This window comes from Lagopus muta, chromosome 5 (genome assembly GCF_023343835.1).
Source record: "Lagopus muta isolate bLagMut1 chromosome 5, bLagMut1 primary, whole genome shotgun sequence".
NCBI classification, from domain to species: Eukaryota; Metazoa; Chordata; class Aves; order Galliformes; family Phasianidae; genus Lagopus; species Lagopus muta.
The window spans coordinates 26,299,053-26,315,078 of record NC_064437.1 but is presented as its reverse complement, the minus strand read 5'-3'; the positions used below and the strand labels follow the sequence as shown (position 1 = coordinate 26,315,078).

Below are 16,026 nucleotides of genomic sequence, written 5' to 3'. Positions count from 1 at the left end.
CCTTTCTCACGTTCAAAGGGAAGGGGAGAAAGGTCGTGCAGCTCAGGCTCTCTTAACGTTACGGACTCGGGCCTCTCCGCTGCCCGAGGCGCGCTGAGCCGGGGACGGCAGCGCCGCCACCCCGGGAGCGGGCGCTCGCGGCCCGCCGGCAGGAGGAGGAGGAGGGGAGCGGCGCGCGCGTGCCCCCACCCGCCGCGCCGCGCTCCGCCATCCTCCCTGCACTCCCTTCCCTTCCCCTCCCGCCGCCGGAATGTGGACGGCTCTCGCCCGGCCCTGAGGCGGCTGCGCGGCCGCCGCGTTCCGCTCGCTCGGCCTCCCCTGCCCGCCGCCCCGCGTCCAGAGGCGGGCCGGGACGGGCCGGAGGCGCCCCGGAGGACGGCTGGGCCGGCAGCGGTGAGAGAGGCGATGCCGCCGCGGGGCTCGCGAGCTGAGGGGAGGGAGCGGGCCGGGCCGCCGTTCCGTGTCCCGCGTGAGGGCGGCGGGTTGTTCGCGGCGTAAAGTTGGGCGCGGGAGCTGGGGAGCGCGCTGTGCCCTCCTCCGTGAGGGGGAGAGCAAAGTCCCTGCCCGCGGCCGGACGAGCGCGAGCCTGCGCCGTCCGCACGGCTCGGAGTTACCTCCCTGTTTCCGAGCGCTTTGGGTTTCTTTTTTTTTCCCCTTTAATCCCCAGGCTCCCTGCTAGGCCCTCCCTGGCCGAGGCTCCGCGCAAACATCCGTGTCCTTCGGCGCTCTGCTGCCCGGCTGCTCCCGGAGCCGCTGTGCTTCTGTGCCGCGTCCCGGCACGAAGGAGTGCGGGCTGAGCAGCGCGGGTTGGGCAGGGCGCCGGAGGGACTGGGGGGGCTTTGGGGCTCCTTCCAAGCCAACCGGGGGGTGATCTCATACCTGCGTGCCTGCATCCATGCTTTTGCATAAAAGAGTTTAAAAAAAAAAGAAAAGTCTATACTTTTTTTTTTTTTTTTTTTTAAAGCTTAAGAGAAATAAATCCAGTAAGACATAAGAAATAGCTCCCTTGGGTAAGCACTGCTTCTCCTTTTCTCAGGCTGTACTCACTAGACTCACTAGTGATTCTTTTCCAAAGGGCAGCAGTCTTTCTGTCTGCAAAGAGAGTTGCTGGCTGCATTGCAGGCATCATCCTCTCCCTGTGAATTAGGGAATAGCGTGGCTTTGTTTGGCCAAACCTTGTCAAAGTCCTGAGTAGCGTCAGCCTGACTCATGTGCCACGTCTTGTGAACGTATGCTGGGGGAAGAGAGCGGTTCTGCGTGTTGTGCTTGGGTAGCACTGCAGGCAGTGCTGTTCATCTGCATGGGTGATGTGGTGTTAAGAGATTAGTTTGCAGTTTGAACTTGAAGGGACCACTCACGCAGGCACACATGTGAGCACACATTGGCTCAGTGTTGCAGGAGTCTAAGCTAATTCAGAATGGTTTGAAGTGCTCTGTGGTGTTCTCTTTAAGGTAGTGACAGTGAAATGCAGGATTGCTTGGGTAAAAATAGAATGCAGGCTTTTGAAAAGTGATTCGCAGATTAAGATTAGGTGATGTTAGTAAGAGGATTGCAAAAACATCCAGGCCATAGCATGTACTGCAGAGCAATTGAGGATGAGGTGAGTTGAGGCTTTTTCTTCCCTTGCATCAACAAATGGGACTTGTGCAGCAAGGAAGTGAGTTCAGAGAACTGGTCAAAAAGCAGTACTTGTTATTTCTTTTTTTCCCCTCCAGGTTACTTTATGGTTAGAACAACTTCCTGAACTAGTTCACTTGTCTGGTTGGCTCCATCCAAAGGAAGAAGTGCGTTGGGGTGTGTGTGGCTATTGCTGTGTCTCTGACACAGCCACGAGCTGCAGTGGGTGTTGTGCTTATCTGGGTCACGCTCTTAGGACCATTGAGATCACGTAAGGAGGCACTGCTGCCAGGAGTTGCTGTGTGTGTGTGCCGGCTAGTGCCACTTGTGCTGAAGGTAATAAATGACAGTGACGGTGATAAGAGCTCCTGTGTGCTGGCATGCATTGGTTAGGAAACCACAAGATTGTTTGTGGTGGTGCTTATTGTTTTTGTTTTTCTCGAAGCAACAGAGCCACCTCTGTTTCTGCATTTTAATTCTGCTCGCCCACATCAGTGGCTGGATCTTTTCTCTCTCCTGGTTATCTTTTCTTCTCTCTAAAGCTGCTGTCGATTCGTTAATTGCAAAGAATGACATGGGCATTATCAGATAGAGACGTTTGTAAATGTATTCAGCTCTAATTTAAAAATAATCAGTTGTATTTTTATTATTTCTGTTATAGCTGAAAGCTATTTCAGACTTGACTGACCTTAGTAATTACAAACCTTCTGATTTCCAGTTCAGGCTAGTTTGTCATTAGATTATACCCGTTCTACGTGCGCAGTGGGCAGATGCACCATATCAGCATTCTTAATCCTGGTATAGCAGCACGAGGGATGCACAAATGTGTCAGATTGCAACACTGAACCTTTTAAATCTCTGACCACCAGCTGTACTAATCTTTACTCTAAGTGCTCTTCCACCCCATGAATTTTAATCTAAGTGAAAAATAAAATGTATATTTCAAACGTGAACAGTAAGCCTCATAGAATTGTCCTCTTAAAGGAGACAAAGGTGTTTTAAGTGTATTTTGTAAGATTGTTTTGACAGTTATATTTTTGATAATTTATTCCAGCCTCAATCTTTGCTACACCAGTACAGGTATTAAAGGAGCCATTGCTGTAACCTGGATTGCTGGAGTGAGTCTCTTTCCTTTGCTGGAGTCCTGCTTCCTAAGAAAAGCCTGAAGTATTTGACAAGAGTTTGAAATTAATGTTTTTTCATCCTTTTTTTTTTCTGTATTCTTAACTTTAAAAAGAGACAAAGTTTCTGTAGAGAGTATTGGAAAGTGCCTCTATGGGTTTTAAAGTGTTTACTTAATTTTGGTGTCAGAACTGTTCCAGGAGGGCACCACGAAGCTGAAAGAGATAATGTGGTTTGATTGTGTGTATGTGACTCTCTTAAATTATACATGAATCTTTTTCAGAAACCTGCTTAATTAAGTTGGTTACTCTGAAAGATGAGTAAGGCCTCTGTAGAAAGCCTGTTCTTTTGCAGGGATGTTTCCTGTCCTTGAGAAGCATAGCAGGGACAAAGATCTTCCTGATGTTTTTAAGCAGACAGGGTTAAAACTGAAGTTCTTGCTGCATAGCAAGAGGTCCTGAACACATTGCCCTCCTGTGTACTGACCACTGGTGCCCAGCTCATTGGCAAACCAGCTGAGGTTGCACTCTTTAATGACCTCCGTAATGGGTGTGAAGACACTCAGAGGTACTGGCTTCAGTGGTAGTCCCTGCAGAATGTGACTGTGTGACTGTGACTGCTGGTTAATGGAGTTGGTGCTGCTGATAATTTCCTCAGAACAATATTGCTCTTCTCTGCAGTGCCTGTCTCACCAGTTGGGGTTGGATACAGCGTGGGACTGTGCTGATGGTCTTCCATGTCCGCTGCTTGTCTGTCACCCAGTAAGCCAGCCATCTCCTTGTACTGCTCAGGTGTTGTTTGTACTCTGGATCTATGCTTGCTGTTCCCAATAACCCTGTTCACCTTGGGCATAGGAATGCCTTCCAGGAGGATTTGCTCCATGATCCCGTTGTTGTGTTTGGTTAGGCCGCCTGGTCTGCAGCCACCTGAATCCTCCTCTTGGCTCTTGAAGTTGGATGTGATGTTTACCTTTCTTCCAGCCGTAAGGAACCTCGGTCAGTCTTATGGCCTCTTGCAGCTTTGTCTCTTGGTGAAATTGGCCAGCTCCTCTGGACTTTCAGATGCATCTCACCTGGTCTGTGTGTTTCCAGTTTGCTGAAATGTGTCTTTGTTCCAGCAGACTCTGCTGCTGGACTCAGGGCTCTGAGAGTCTGGAGCCATGAGGTTATGCTGCTTGTTGGTGCTAAGCGGTCTGTAAACCTTGTCCTCCCCAGGTGCCTTACAGCTAAATAGCTGTGCTTTTAAATTATAGTATAGTTAATGTCTCAATTTATATCATGTAGTTGTGTATATCTTCAGGCATTGACAGGTTTTCCTTGATAGGAGGAATGTTCCATGCAGTGGTCTGTTGCATTTGATAAGCTTATGTTCTTATTTGCCTTTGTAAAGAACAGATTGAGAGCTCAGGCTTCTTACTCTGAGGACTGGCATTAACTAAACAATTAGATGACACAAATTTTAATAACTTTCACTGCTATTTAGAGAGATGCCACCTTTTATTTTAACATGGTTTCTGTCTTAACAAGAAATCATAGTAATTTAAGAAAATACACCAAAAAAACAGCCCACAGCAGTATTTTGTTTGCAAGTTGTTATGTTGAAATACATGAATTACACTTCAGTAGAATCACTCATTGAGCATTGTGGGCTTGCAGTGGGTTAACAGGAGCATGTCTTTTTTTAGTATTTTGATTATAAGTCCTACAGCAGTCTGTACTTTCTTGGAGGAAAGCAATTGAATGTAATTAAAATCAGCTACTTTTACTTGATTGCTGCACTTCACAGAGGTCTGGACTCCCGTTGACTATTTCAGTGTAATAAATTAAGATGGACAAGAAAAGTACAAGTTAGAACAATGTAAAACATTGTATTTTTATGGAAATAATTAGTAAAGAAGTGATTGGTGATTCGTAGATGGGTTCATTTGTATATTGTGTTTATGTTGTGCATACATGTTTGTATTTCCAACAAACGTTTCACAGCTAACACTGTAAAGAACTGATGCACTGTCCTTGTGTGCCTGTTTCTGTGTGCAATACAAAGTCCAGAACATTAATTTAGGAATAGGTGCAGAACTGTAAGAACAGGCAAAATAGTTAAAATAAGCTTGCAGAAATAATTTGGAGATTTTTCTTCGTCCTTCAATAACATCCAGGTGTCTTTGAGTTCAGTGTGAGCACCGCATGCTGACATGCATTCCACAGCAGCCTGTTTCTCGGGGAACCTTTCGGACCTTGGGCTGAATCATCTGGATTGCCCGTGGCAGAGTGCTGGCTGGTTTTGATTCTTTCCTTTCTGCAGAGCCTTTGCTTTATCTTCTTCCTCTGGCATGTACTTTCATTATTTCCTCTTATTTTGAACTCAGATCTCGCAAGTAAATTCTTGGTGGCAGTGCAGCATAAGTAATAGTTGTCCCAGTCCGAGCTGCCAGTTTCTGTCTGTGCTCTGTGCAGTGATGGTGCTCGCACAGGCACGTGTCTAGCCAAGCGTTGAGCTGGGAGGAGATGCTCCAATCCTCCATTCCCCTTTGGGGTTGTTGGTCAGCCAGTCGCAGGAGGTGTCCTGTCTCCTTCAGCGTGTTGCTGCCAGCACAGAAGGTGGGTAAGGTCGCTGCTTTTTTAGACACTTCTTCACCTCCTGTAACTTTGAGATATTACTGGGCTATCTGTAACTTGTGTCAACATTTTCAGCGTGTGTGTGAGCATTTGAGCAGAAAGAAGCAGTGAAGTTGGAAGAGAGCTTTCTGTGCATGGCAGCGGTTGCTCTGGGGTTAAAACTTGAAGTGGAAAGCAGATCAGGCAGTGCAAGGAAAGCAAGCTTTTGGAAATATCAGTCCTGTCAGTTTCTGCAGGCTGTGTTTGCTCATAGATGTCTCTACCACAAAAACTTTTCTTATTCCTGTTGTACTTGATTCTATTTGTTGATTCTTTAATAAGAATAATTTGAATACGAGTTACTTACTGTATAAAGTTCCAAGAAACAGAGGTGTTAGCTAGATTTGTGTATTTCTTGGAGATAACTGATCAGTGATTTTTGAGACTGGAATGGAAGTGGTTACAGGCGCAGTTGAAAACTCAGTGCCTGATACAATACATTGTTTTGAGAATATTATTTGTCAACTATTTATTGCTCTACGTATATATAAAAACTGTTAGGGGAGAGAGGTGCAGGAAAGCATTGGTCAAAATGTCCATTAGAGTATGTTGTCAAGCCCCAGAAAATTAATATCAAGTTGGAAGTTCCTCGTAGTTGTCCTGACTTCTGTATTTGCCTTTGACTCCTACAGCTTCCCTTTTATCTGACTGAAGTTGACATTATAGGGGGGTCAGACTGCAGATTAATATCTAGCTTTTGATGGTAGGCAGAGAAGAGAGTGACTGTGGCAGAGTGACAAGACAAGCACAGATCATCCTTCCTCCAGCACGCCCTCCTGGTTTCTATCCCTGGCCTCTGTGTTGTTTCTGGTGCTCATAATCTTTCTGGGGTCGTACTGTAGAGTATGAAAAAAGTAGCCACATTATTTTGTGTGTTCCCTTCAGAATACACGAGGTGCCAAAATAACATCTGTTCTTAACTCTGTAGGTGTGCAGTGAAGCTGTCTGCTTCATTGGGACTTCAGAATACCTGGTGGTTGGGTTTTTTTTCCCTGCTCTTAGTGCTTGGATGCTTTGTTGGGCTTGTTGGAGACTCACCTTTGACTTCCATGTGTGGCAGGATGCTGAAGCTCACCTGTCTGCACTTTGTGTTTTGGATTAGGATTCCTTCTATTGTAAACCATTTGCTTGTCCCATGGCTCCTGTGAGCGTGGAAAGAACTGAGCAGTGCCTATGAATATATCCTACTGTACGTCCTGCTAAACAGGTTTATGGGTGTCAGAATAGTTATATCTCCATTCGTTGGGTAGCTGAATAAAAAATGTAAGAGTCGGTTACACTGAAATGTTCAGAGTGGACTGCTGTGATGGATTAGAGAGGTTTTTCTGTGGCACCTTTGTAATTTTGACTTTCCTGCTTTACTTCCAAGAATAACACTTTATTCCCAAATAAGCATTTTAGTTTTCAACTTTCAGCATCAAAACAACAAGATGTGGGTTTGTGTGAGTCCCCTTTTCCTGGGTGATGTCAGCTTTCCCTGCTGACAGCACTGGCTCTGAGGTTATACAGTGTCCCCACCTCTCCTAGGTGCTGCATGTTTACTTGTCTCTCAACAGAATGCTTGTTGTATGGTGCTTAGCAATTGGAGAGACACCTCTGTGGCTCCTCAGGATTTGTTTGATTTTATGCAAGCTGGTGAACTTTTTAAATTAGAAATATAACACATCCAGCTATTTGGATGGTTTGGAATATGAAGTGATCTTCTTGAGATCAAACCTTGTTCTCATCTAGATAGAACAAATTGTATTGATCCTTTAGACTTAAAATGAGAAAAAGCTTTTCTTCCCTTTCTGCTTATTACTACTTTCTTTCCCTTGATGTGACTGAGTGGACAGAGCACTGTAGTACCAGATGTATCTGATCACATATTGTCCTGTTCTTACAGGAAGATCTTTTTTTCTGTGAAGGGAACAATTTTGTATTCTTTCATGAGTTTCCCTTCATTTTCTAAGATCTGTCACAGCCTTTGAAATTAGCAGCAAATCTGCATCTCAGAATATTTTTGTAAGAGCTTGCCCCAGGAACGTGGGGTGTGAGATGTTACTTCCAGCATGCAGAGGAATTTAGAATGCACTGGTCAAATCAAAATTCAGGTAGCATTTCATAGAATCACAGAATGGTTTGGGTTGGAAGGGGCCTTAGAGATCGTGTTCCAACCCCCTGCTATGGGCAACGACTCCTCCCACCAGATTCAGCAGTGGTTTTGGTATTAGGTCATCTTGCAGTTAACATAATAGCCATGGATATTTTCTTTGGATCAATCACTCCTTAATTCAGGTAACTGCTTTCTGTTCAAATGATACTTCTACGTCATCTTAGCTGCAGAAACAGCACAGCTGTAGTAGAGAAATAATGTCAAGTTCAAGGTATGCTTTTAGCAAACAGGAAAATGTACAGAATGAACAGAGAATTACACGTGAGCATTGAGAATGGGAGAATACGAAAATGATAGCATGCTGAAGCTTGTTTCTGTGTCGTACCATCGTGATTTAACACACACAGGACTGAGGCAGACAATAGTTAAAGCCATTTGCTGTGCTACATTCCAGTTGCTCAATTTGAAGCAGTTATCCTAACTTCCACGAGGTTTCATTTTCAGTTCACCATGGCCTTTAAAATAACCATTCTCTTCTCATCTTTTCATGTTAGAAGCTTGGGTGGCTGTCTGACCAGAACTCATAGGCCCTCTCATTCTGGAAAATCTATAAGTGAAGAATGTAAAGAATTCACTGCTCAGGATTGCCTGTGACAGCTGGTGGAATGAAAGATGTGTAGTGCTTAATTACAGTTGAACAATGTTTGAGAAGTAGAAATGTTATTGTCTATTTGTGGTTGGATAGTATGAAGTTAATTTCTGAGATTAAGGACGGAGCACTGGAAATCCAAGTTAAACCTGTGAAATTTGCTATTCCCAAAATGCACTTTGCTGGTTTCAGATGAGAACTGTGAGCTATGGCAGTGGTTACATTGAGGAAGAGGGACGTTACTGGCTCTGAAGGCAGGCAAGAAGTCATCATTTCTCTTGTTTCAGTGGGGTTTGTCTAAGTGATGCTCCGTGAGGTGTGTTTGGCAGGGAAAGAGGTTGGCACCCAGAATCTCTGCTGCCTTTATCATACTGCTCTTCCATATGCTCTCTTCTGCATTACATAATGCGTTTTTAATGGGAAATAATAGCTTGTAGGGAAACTACCTGCTTGAAACTTGCAGTGTGTTCAGTAGAGAGGCTGTCCCATAGTCCTATAGGCTAAATTAGGCCAACACTTATTTTTCACTAAAGGAATAAAAAATGAAATCTTTAAAGCAATGATTGCCCTATGCTGCTTCAGCCAAGAATAATGGGATGCTCTTTGAAGAGAACTTTTTGCTGCTACCTTTTGTTTTCCAAACGCAAAAAGGATGGACTGGCTCAAGAAGATTGGTGTGGTGTTCAATTGCTGACAGCCAACAGTGTGACCATGTGCTTGATTGAGTTGCTTGTTTGTGCTGTTTGCTTTATCCTGGAGGTAGAAATTGGAGCTGCTGTGCTCAAGTGAGTTGTTTGAAATTCTGATAAGCTGCCCAGTGAACCTGTATAGCAGAACTTGGTGCGGCTGTGCTGTGCTTTTTGTTGGTGGGGTTTGTTTGCTTTTCCTTCCATAAAATACCCATAAAGACTGATAGGATATCCCTCTTTAGGATAGCGGGAGCCGGCTTATTTGCACCTTAAAAGGTGTGCACTTTCACAGGGGGTTGTTAGGGAAAGGACTTTTAATTGGCAGCAAATCAAACATGTTTCCTAAAGTTGTTTGCATACAAACTGGATGAGCTAGCATTGCTTGCACTTGTGAACAGCATGTAGTATGTGTGAGTGAGAAGTGTGTATGCGAGTGTGAGCTGCCTGTCACCTGGTGGCTCATGCCACTAACTGTGGCCAAATCTTAGGCCTGAGGAGTTGTTTCTTTTTAAAATCTCACTCCCCAACCTTATTTTAATTGCTTTGTAGCTTGTGTCCTGCAGCTATTCCATTTGTTTGTGGATGCCCCATCCCTGGAGGTGTTGAAGGCCAGGTTGGATGGGGCCCTGGGTAGCCTGGGCTGCTCTTAAATGTGGAGGTTGGTGGCCCTGCACGTGGCAGGGGGTTGGAGATTTGTGATCCTTGGGGTCCCTTCCAATCTGGGTCATTCTGTGATTCTGTTTGTGGAGTTTGAGCGAATGCAAACAGGCAAGTTACTGGGGGCTGCCTCTGTGGCTGACCTGATCTTCTTTCCTTCCTTGATCTGGTCTGATAGTTTGTTTACCATTTGTGATGCCCTTCTCCCCACCCGTTCCACATTGTACTTCACATCGGTGGTTTTGTTTTTTAATGTGCTTCTCATCTTCGCTCTCGCCTGTGGTTTGCAGCGGTTGATGATCTCTGCAGAAGAGGAGAGGTGCTGCTACTCTCTTGGGCTGTAAATGTCAGCTGCTTCCTTGCCTGAGTCACCGTGCCTGCACTGCCAGCACGCCTGCCAGCCGACGGGCCTGGAGTCAAGATGAATGAAAACAGTCTTTTTCCCTGAGCAGTTCAAAATGGAATCTCTGCAGTGTTTAAGTGGCTGATGTGTAATCCAGAACTCCAGCTCAGGAAAGCTGTTTCTCTCCTTTATAATAGTTGCCTTAGTATGCAAAATGCCATCAGGTCAGAATTCTGTAAGCTGTGGATGCAGAATGCTTTGAGGCTGAATGGACGTTTTCTTGTTTATGTAGTTTTCTTTTGAATCTGTTTTCCTTCTAATAGTTATTCCTTGGCTTATGATTGACGTAGGAGCAGTCTGTGTCGAGGCCTCCTGTATCCTCTGTATCTAGGCACCCAGTGCAGGAATTAAAAACAGCCTGCTCTCTGTGAACAGACTAATTATTTGTTGTGGTGTATTAAGTAGAAGCTCACTTTCACAGAGGAGACAAAGCTGCCAAAATAAGCTATGTGGTTTTTCAGTTGTGTGGTCATTCTTTCTTTCTTTGTTTTGTTTATTTGAGTTCTTACCATTGCTTTCACTGAAACTAGATTTTTTAATGTATACACATGGCCTTATATTTTAATATGAATACAACAGAGATCTTTTTATATTAGAGTGATTTTAATCTAGGGGAGGATTAAAATCTAGAGGGATTTTAATCTAGTATCAGTAAAGCAAGTGAATGCTAGTTTCTGTTTTTCCCAGGTGTGTTTTATGTTGTCTTTCACAGAGATAGACACTAGGAAACATCTTACGGATAGTAAAGCAGCATTTGGTTTGAACAGAGAGTTCAGCTTCTTTCTCCTCTTATATGAGAGAAAGGGAGATGAAGGGCAAGATTAGAGTGGTGATGATCTTGGTGAAATTGAAACAGAGTAGGATTTACAGAAACAGTTTTGACATCTTCAGCGTAGGAAGCAGAGGTAAAGATTGAATTAGTGAGCTGTTTCCAGTGCCCTAAGCAGGAAATTAGAATGAAATGCACGTTACCTCTATGTAAACCAGAAATGTGAGTCACGTTGCACTTGTGTTTTATAGTTAAGTCAGCTTAATGCTTTTTTTGCTCGTGTGCATTGTATTGAGCGGCTCAAAAAGGGGAACAAACGACCCTTTTCAGTGTACATCTGTGCTTTGAACATCTGTTAGCAGAAGAGAAATCACTGCGTAGCCGTGTGGGACCTTCCTCTCAGAAGGCTTCCAGAGAGTCCCTTGAAAATCTTTCTTCTGTGTTGTGTTTTGGTTGTGAGATTATCAGCGAAACTATATGGCTTTGAAAGTTCATCATTAATACGGGATCTGATTTGGCCTGGCTGATGATGGAAAGTGTGAATTTGATTGATCTGCACTGCCCTGGAAGAAGATTGGAAGCTTTCCTTTAAAGCATGTTTCATTTTGCACAGTGAAAACAGATGCATCAACATTCACCTTGTTTTTGTGTTGTCTTTTCTTTCTTTTTCATAGATGTTATCAAGTTTTATCAAAGCCTTGGTGCTGTTGAATGCAAAACTGATTTTTTTTTTTTAAAGAAAATATATCATTTTTTTGAATGGTGAACTTGAGCATTAATTTTGAAATATTTGTTGAACACAAACTGGAAGTAAATGCAAAGTACCAGGTCGGTGCTTCCGAGGACTAGTTCATGTATTGGTATTTACTAGTGGGGACCAGCTTGATGAGGAAGTTTCTGAAACCATTCAGGGAATGCAATGCAAATCCAATCCAAAGCCACGAGCCCTTCCTTTTGAGTCTCTCTCCTATCATAGCAGCTTTGCCAGTGGTCATGGCTGAGCTTCTCTGCCCAGCGGTCCCCTGGATGCGCATCGCTGCTCAGGTCTGTGTGGTTTTGTTTGTGATGTGGTTTTCCAGTTTACACACAGTACGAAATGCATGGAAGAGTTAGGGAGAGGGGGAATTGAGAAACACCTCCGTCCTGTGGCCCTCCTCTTGTACACTGGGGTAAGCTAGTGTAGGGAGTTGCAGTGAACCCACGGTGCCTTCCTGGAAGGAAGAGCTGTAGCTTCTGAGACTGGGCTGTCTGATTATTGGGATGTATACACGGTAATTTCCACTTCCTGGCCCCCAGAAAGCTCTATTCCAGGTATGTGTGGCTTCGTTTTTATCCCAACTCAAAACCTTGGGAGCTGAACTACGGAAAGCTGAAGTGAGTTGGCCAAAACTGTAAGATAAAGCTCAAAGAGGAAAATAACAGCTTTTCCTTAGTCATTGCTGTAGCACTACGAGATTTCCTCCCTTCTATTTTAAAACTAGATAAATCTGATTAATTACTTTATATCTTGAAAACCTTTTGTTTTGAAACTCTCTTTGTCAGAAAGCTGTGCTGAGATGTTGCTCTCCCTCAGAGTTGTACTCCTTTTGCCAACCGGTTGGCTTTGATCAGCAGAATTTAGGAAGTCTTCCTCCCATGTGATTGTTGCAGGGCTCTCAACTTGCTTTCTGTGTGCCATTGCTCATCTGTGTGGAGGAGGAATCATCCTCTGTACGGGGAAGAACAGGACTGCTCAGGACTTCTCTTGCAGAAATTGCTTCCTTGTGGTAGCAGGATGTACTTCAGCATTTCTTACTGTGAAGAGAACTTGGAAAACACAGTTTGTCACCATTTTTCTGAAGATATGCTTGGAAGACCCCTTCTGATTCTGGGCTCTGATGGCTTGGGGAGTTACCATCTGCTCTGTGGTTTTGTTCTTGGAACGGTGTTGGTCAAACAGAAGGTTTATTTGCACCTCAGACGTGTTAATTCATTTGAAGTAAAACTGCACCAGCAGCTAAACGAAGCTTGTGGGCTTGGTGCAGAAGTAGCTGAGGTGTGTTACTTCTGCTGCCTTCCTGCCCCTGTCTGTCACATGCACTCTGAGCAGCAACCAAATGCAAATGCTGAACCTCTTTAATGACTGTTGTGAGTGACGGTTCAGCTCCAGGAATAAACTGAGCATGACTGGAGGCTGTATGGCTATCTGTGTGTTCTGACTGATGTGCTCCCATTGCATACCTGGTGTTGGCAGTCACTTGTTCCAAACCTTTGGTTCATCTCTGCCATGGGTGAAACAGGAGTAAGTACTCAGTACGGGGTAAAGCGAATGCTGAAAGCGAAATAACGTAACTGCCTGCAGTCTGGAGGTGACTGGAAAGTCCAGAAAATGTTTCTCTCTTTTCTTAGTCATAAAGAATAAGAAATAAAGTAAAAAAAAAAAATCACGTGTTCTGTTTTTCTCCCCTTCCCCAAAGCGCCTTAGTATGTGATTCATTCAGGAGAGGTTTTTATTCTTTTTACTGCTTTTCTTCCAAAGTGCTTAGCTGGAGTAACAGAACGTGCGTATTTTTCCCCTCTAAGTAGCTTCTTAAGGCAGTAAAGCCTCAGTAATCTTCTTGAGACTCAGAGTTACATTATTATATTCTGCTATCAACTTTATTCTACTTGTTTAATTTGAAACGTGACTCAGTCATGATTTAGAGGTGGTCTTGGCAAAAGACCTGAGGGGTTTGTAGACTGGTAGCTTAGGTGAGCTGATGAGTGAGGAGATGTCCTGGAACTCCCTGCCTGGCCTGCTGGTGTCTGATTACCAAGCAGAAACCAGGCTGGTTTTGTTGTGACTAGAATGGCGCAGAGAGCATCCATGTGAGTAATGCTGATGGCAGCTTGGAGTTGGCTGTAATGAAAGGCAGGAATGAAGGTGTTTAGGGTGGTGTTTTGCTCAGCCATGGCAGAGGTGTGTCTGCTCACCATGTTGATGGTCAGGCTTGAGCTGCACTCTCAACAACATTAAATAGCTTGTAAATCTGTAAGTGCAATGACATGCATGGTATGCTTTTAGGAATTCTGAAGGGAATTAGAGATTCCCTGCAGTCATCTCATGTTAATTATATTTCCTTCCTCTGTTCCAGAAGAGGAACTTCCCTAAAACTGTCTTTACCTACATGGGGATATTTTGTACTTCATTATGCTTTTCTAGTTGCATTATCATCATTTTCTCCTTACAAACGTGCATTTACTGTGCTTTTCTTCTTATATATTGCTACAGAAAGCTTTTGGCAGTTGACGTGCCTGTCTGTCCTCCATGGCTGCAGACAGAAGGTGGTACAGCAGCTGGCATTTGTCTTATAACAATTAATGCAGTAGAGCCCTTTATGCATAAAATGCATGTGTGCACAGAACTCTCTGATTGAAAGTTTAGAGTCAAGAGGAGCTTTGTGGGGGTCTGCATCCTTTCTGCTGATGTGGCCAGGAGGGCTGCCTGTCATCCTCTGCTGTTTTCTCCAGTGCTGGAGTAACCTGATGCTCATGCACATTATGCTGTGTTTGGGGAGTGTGTATTTATGTTCTTCCATTTTCTTTAAAGAACTCCATAAGTGTCAAATTCCACTATTATGCTGAAGAATTACTTTGAAATGAGTATTCAAGCTAGACTTAGTGTTTATTGCAAATAAATATGCTTTTACAGCCTGATATCTGTTAAGCAGTTTGTTCATGTTTTTTTTTTTTTTTTTTTTTTTTTTTTTTTTTTTTTTAATAATATACTCAGTCTTTTATATTTAAAACTCTTTTTGGTCCCTTTTGCCAGAAGCATCTTTAAAGTTAAGATGCCTTAAAACGCTGAGATGAAGCTGACTTCAGTGGAGAATCCATGGCCTAGGGTTGGGTGGAGCCCACATGATGTCATGTCTGCAAGCTGCTGCTTTGGGTTCATTGCACTGCCAGTCCAAACTGGTAGTCTCTCTCTGAATATGGCAGCTGTTTGGTGGCTTTTTCCTAATGCCACTCTCCTGACAAGTTTCCTGTGCTGTAATACAGTGCTTGAAGTTGAGTTGGTGGTTGTTGACCCTGCACGTAGCAGGGGGTTGGAACTAGGTGATCACTGTGGTCCTTTTCAACCCAGGCCGTCCTATGATTCTGTGATACGATACTCTGGGATTTCTGTGTGTAATGCTTCACTAACTTGAAAGGTAAAATTGTGGTTGTGTTAGGGAGGGGGAAAATTTGTTTGGAGAGAGGTGGGTGTAAATAGATCAAGTCTTGAGAAGAGCAAAAGGCTACTGACCGTGGTTTCAGAAGTGACACAGAATGGTTTTGTATTGAACTTGGCTTAGTTCCCAAACTTGTTCTTTGGTACAAAGTTGCTGAACTGCGTGTTGTGGCTAGCAGGCTTAAATAGCGCTTGCTCAGAACGGAGGAGGACTTGCTCGTCTCAAGGGCTGTTTATGTGCTTCCCTGCCAGGAAACCTAAATTTGTGATCTCGATTGCATGTTTTGAAAGTAAAACTGAGAAGCGAGCATGGCACGGTTCTGTGCCCTGGTACTGCTGTGAAGGCAGTGTGAAGCAAAACCTGTCTGTGCTCACAAGTCACAGCACAAGTCTGGCTGAGCTCCTCTCTAGGGAAGCAGATCCTCCCAGTGTGAAACTGGGTTTGGTGGGCACTGAGCTGAGCTTTAGGTCTCCATATCCAGCTTCAGGGGAAGCGTTATGTTCCACCTTGCAAATAAGGCAGTAAGGGAAGGTTCCCTCCCTGCTTTAGGTTATTCATCACAGCTTTGTCTCTTAAGGAAAACACTGTGCAGCACCAAGCCAAAGCAGAGCTCTCTGGAAACTGATGTGGAAGTACACTGTGTCTGCAAGTATGTGCTATTTACCAAGAGTATCTGAAAATGCCTTTCTTCTTTTAACAGAGGAATTATAAAAGCGCAGAGACACTTTAAAAACATTTTAGTCCACTGTTCCTTTAGGGTCCATGGAAAATATTCTACACTAATAGAGATGATCCTCTTTGTGTTGGATACCTACAGTTTTTCTCATTCTGGAGTGCTGGGAATGATTTCAACTGATTTTTGTTGTTTGTTTATTTTTGATAGTCTTTTAAAAGAACTTGTAGAGATACCAATCCTTTGCCCTTGTTTGGTTGTGCCTTGGCTTATTTCTGCCCAGAGAAGAGAAACCCTGTTCTTGGTTTCTGTAATATTTACAGCTAATTCTTTTTTTTTTTGTGAGTAACGTGATTAACTGTTGTAGACTTTTCAGAGAAACTGCTGAGAAGAATGTGATTGTGGTTTAGTATGATCTTTGATGCTTCATCACATATAGATATAAATACCTTGCTGAGAAAACGTTGCTAAACATGTTTTCATGGTATGGCACACGCTTGGAAAA

General features: G+C 43.8%; 1 protein-coding gene across 5 annotated transcripts in view; it reads left to right on the top strand.

The window, feature by feature from the left end:
- Positions 1-282: 282 nt before the first annotated feature.
- Positions 283-16,026, top strand: part of RABGAP1L (RAB GTPase activating protein 1 like) — a 201,187-nt gene continuing 185,443 nt past the window's right edge. For 3 of the 5 annotated variants that reach the window (XM_048944163.1, XM_048944160.1, XM_048944164.1), the window contains exon 1: positions 3,420-3,500. The gene's annotated coding sequence lies outside the window, so the exon portion shown is untranslated. Of the gene's footprint in view, positions 394-3,419; positions 3,501-5,189; positions 5,337-16,026 lie in introns of those variants that run through there. The other 2 variants (XM_048944161.1, XM_048944162.1) reach the window with 2 other exon arrangements.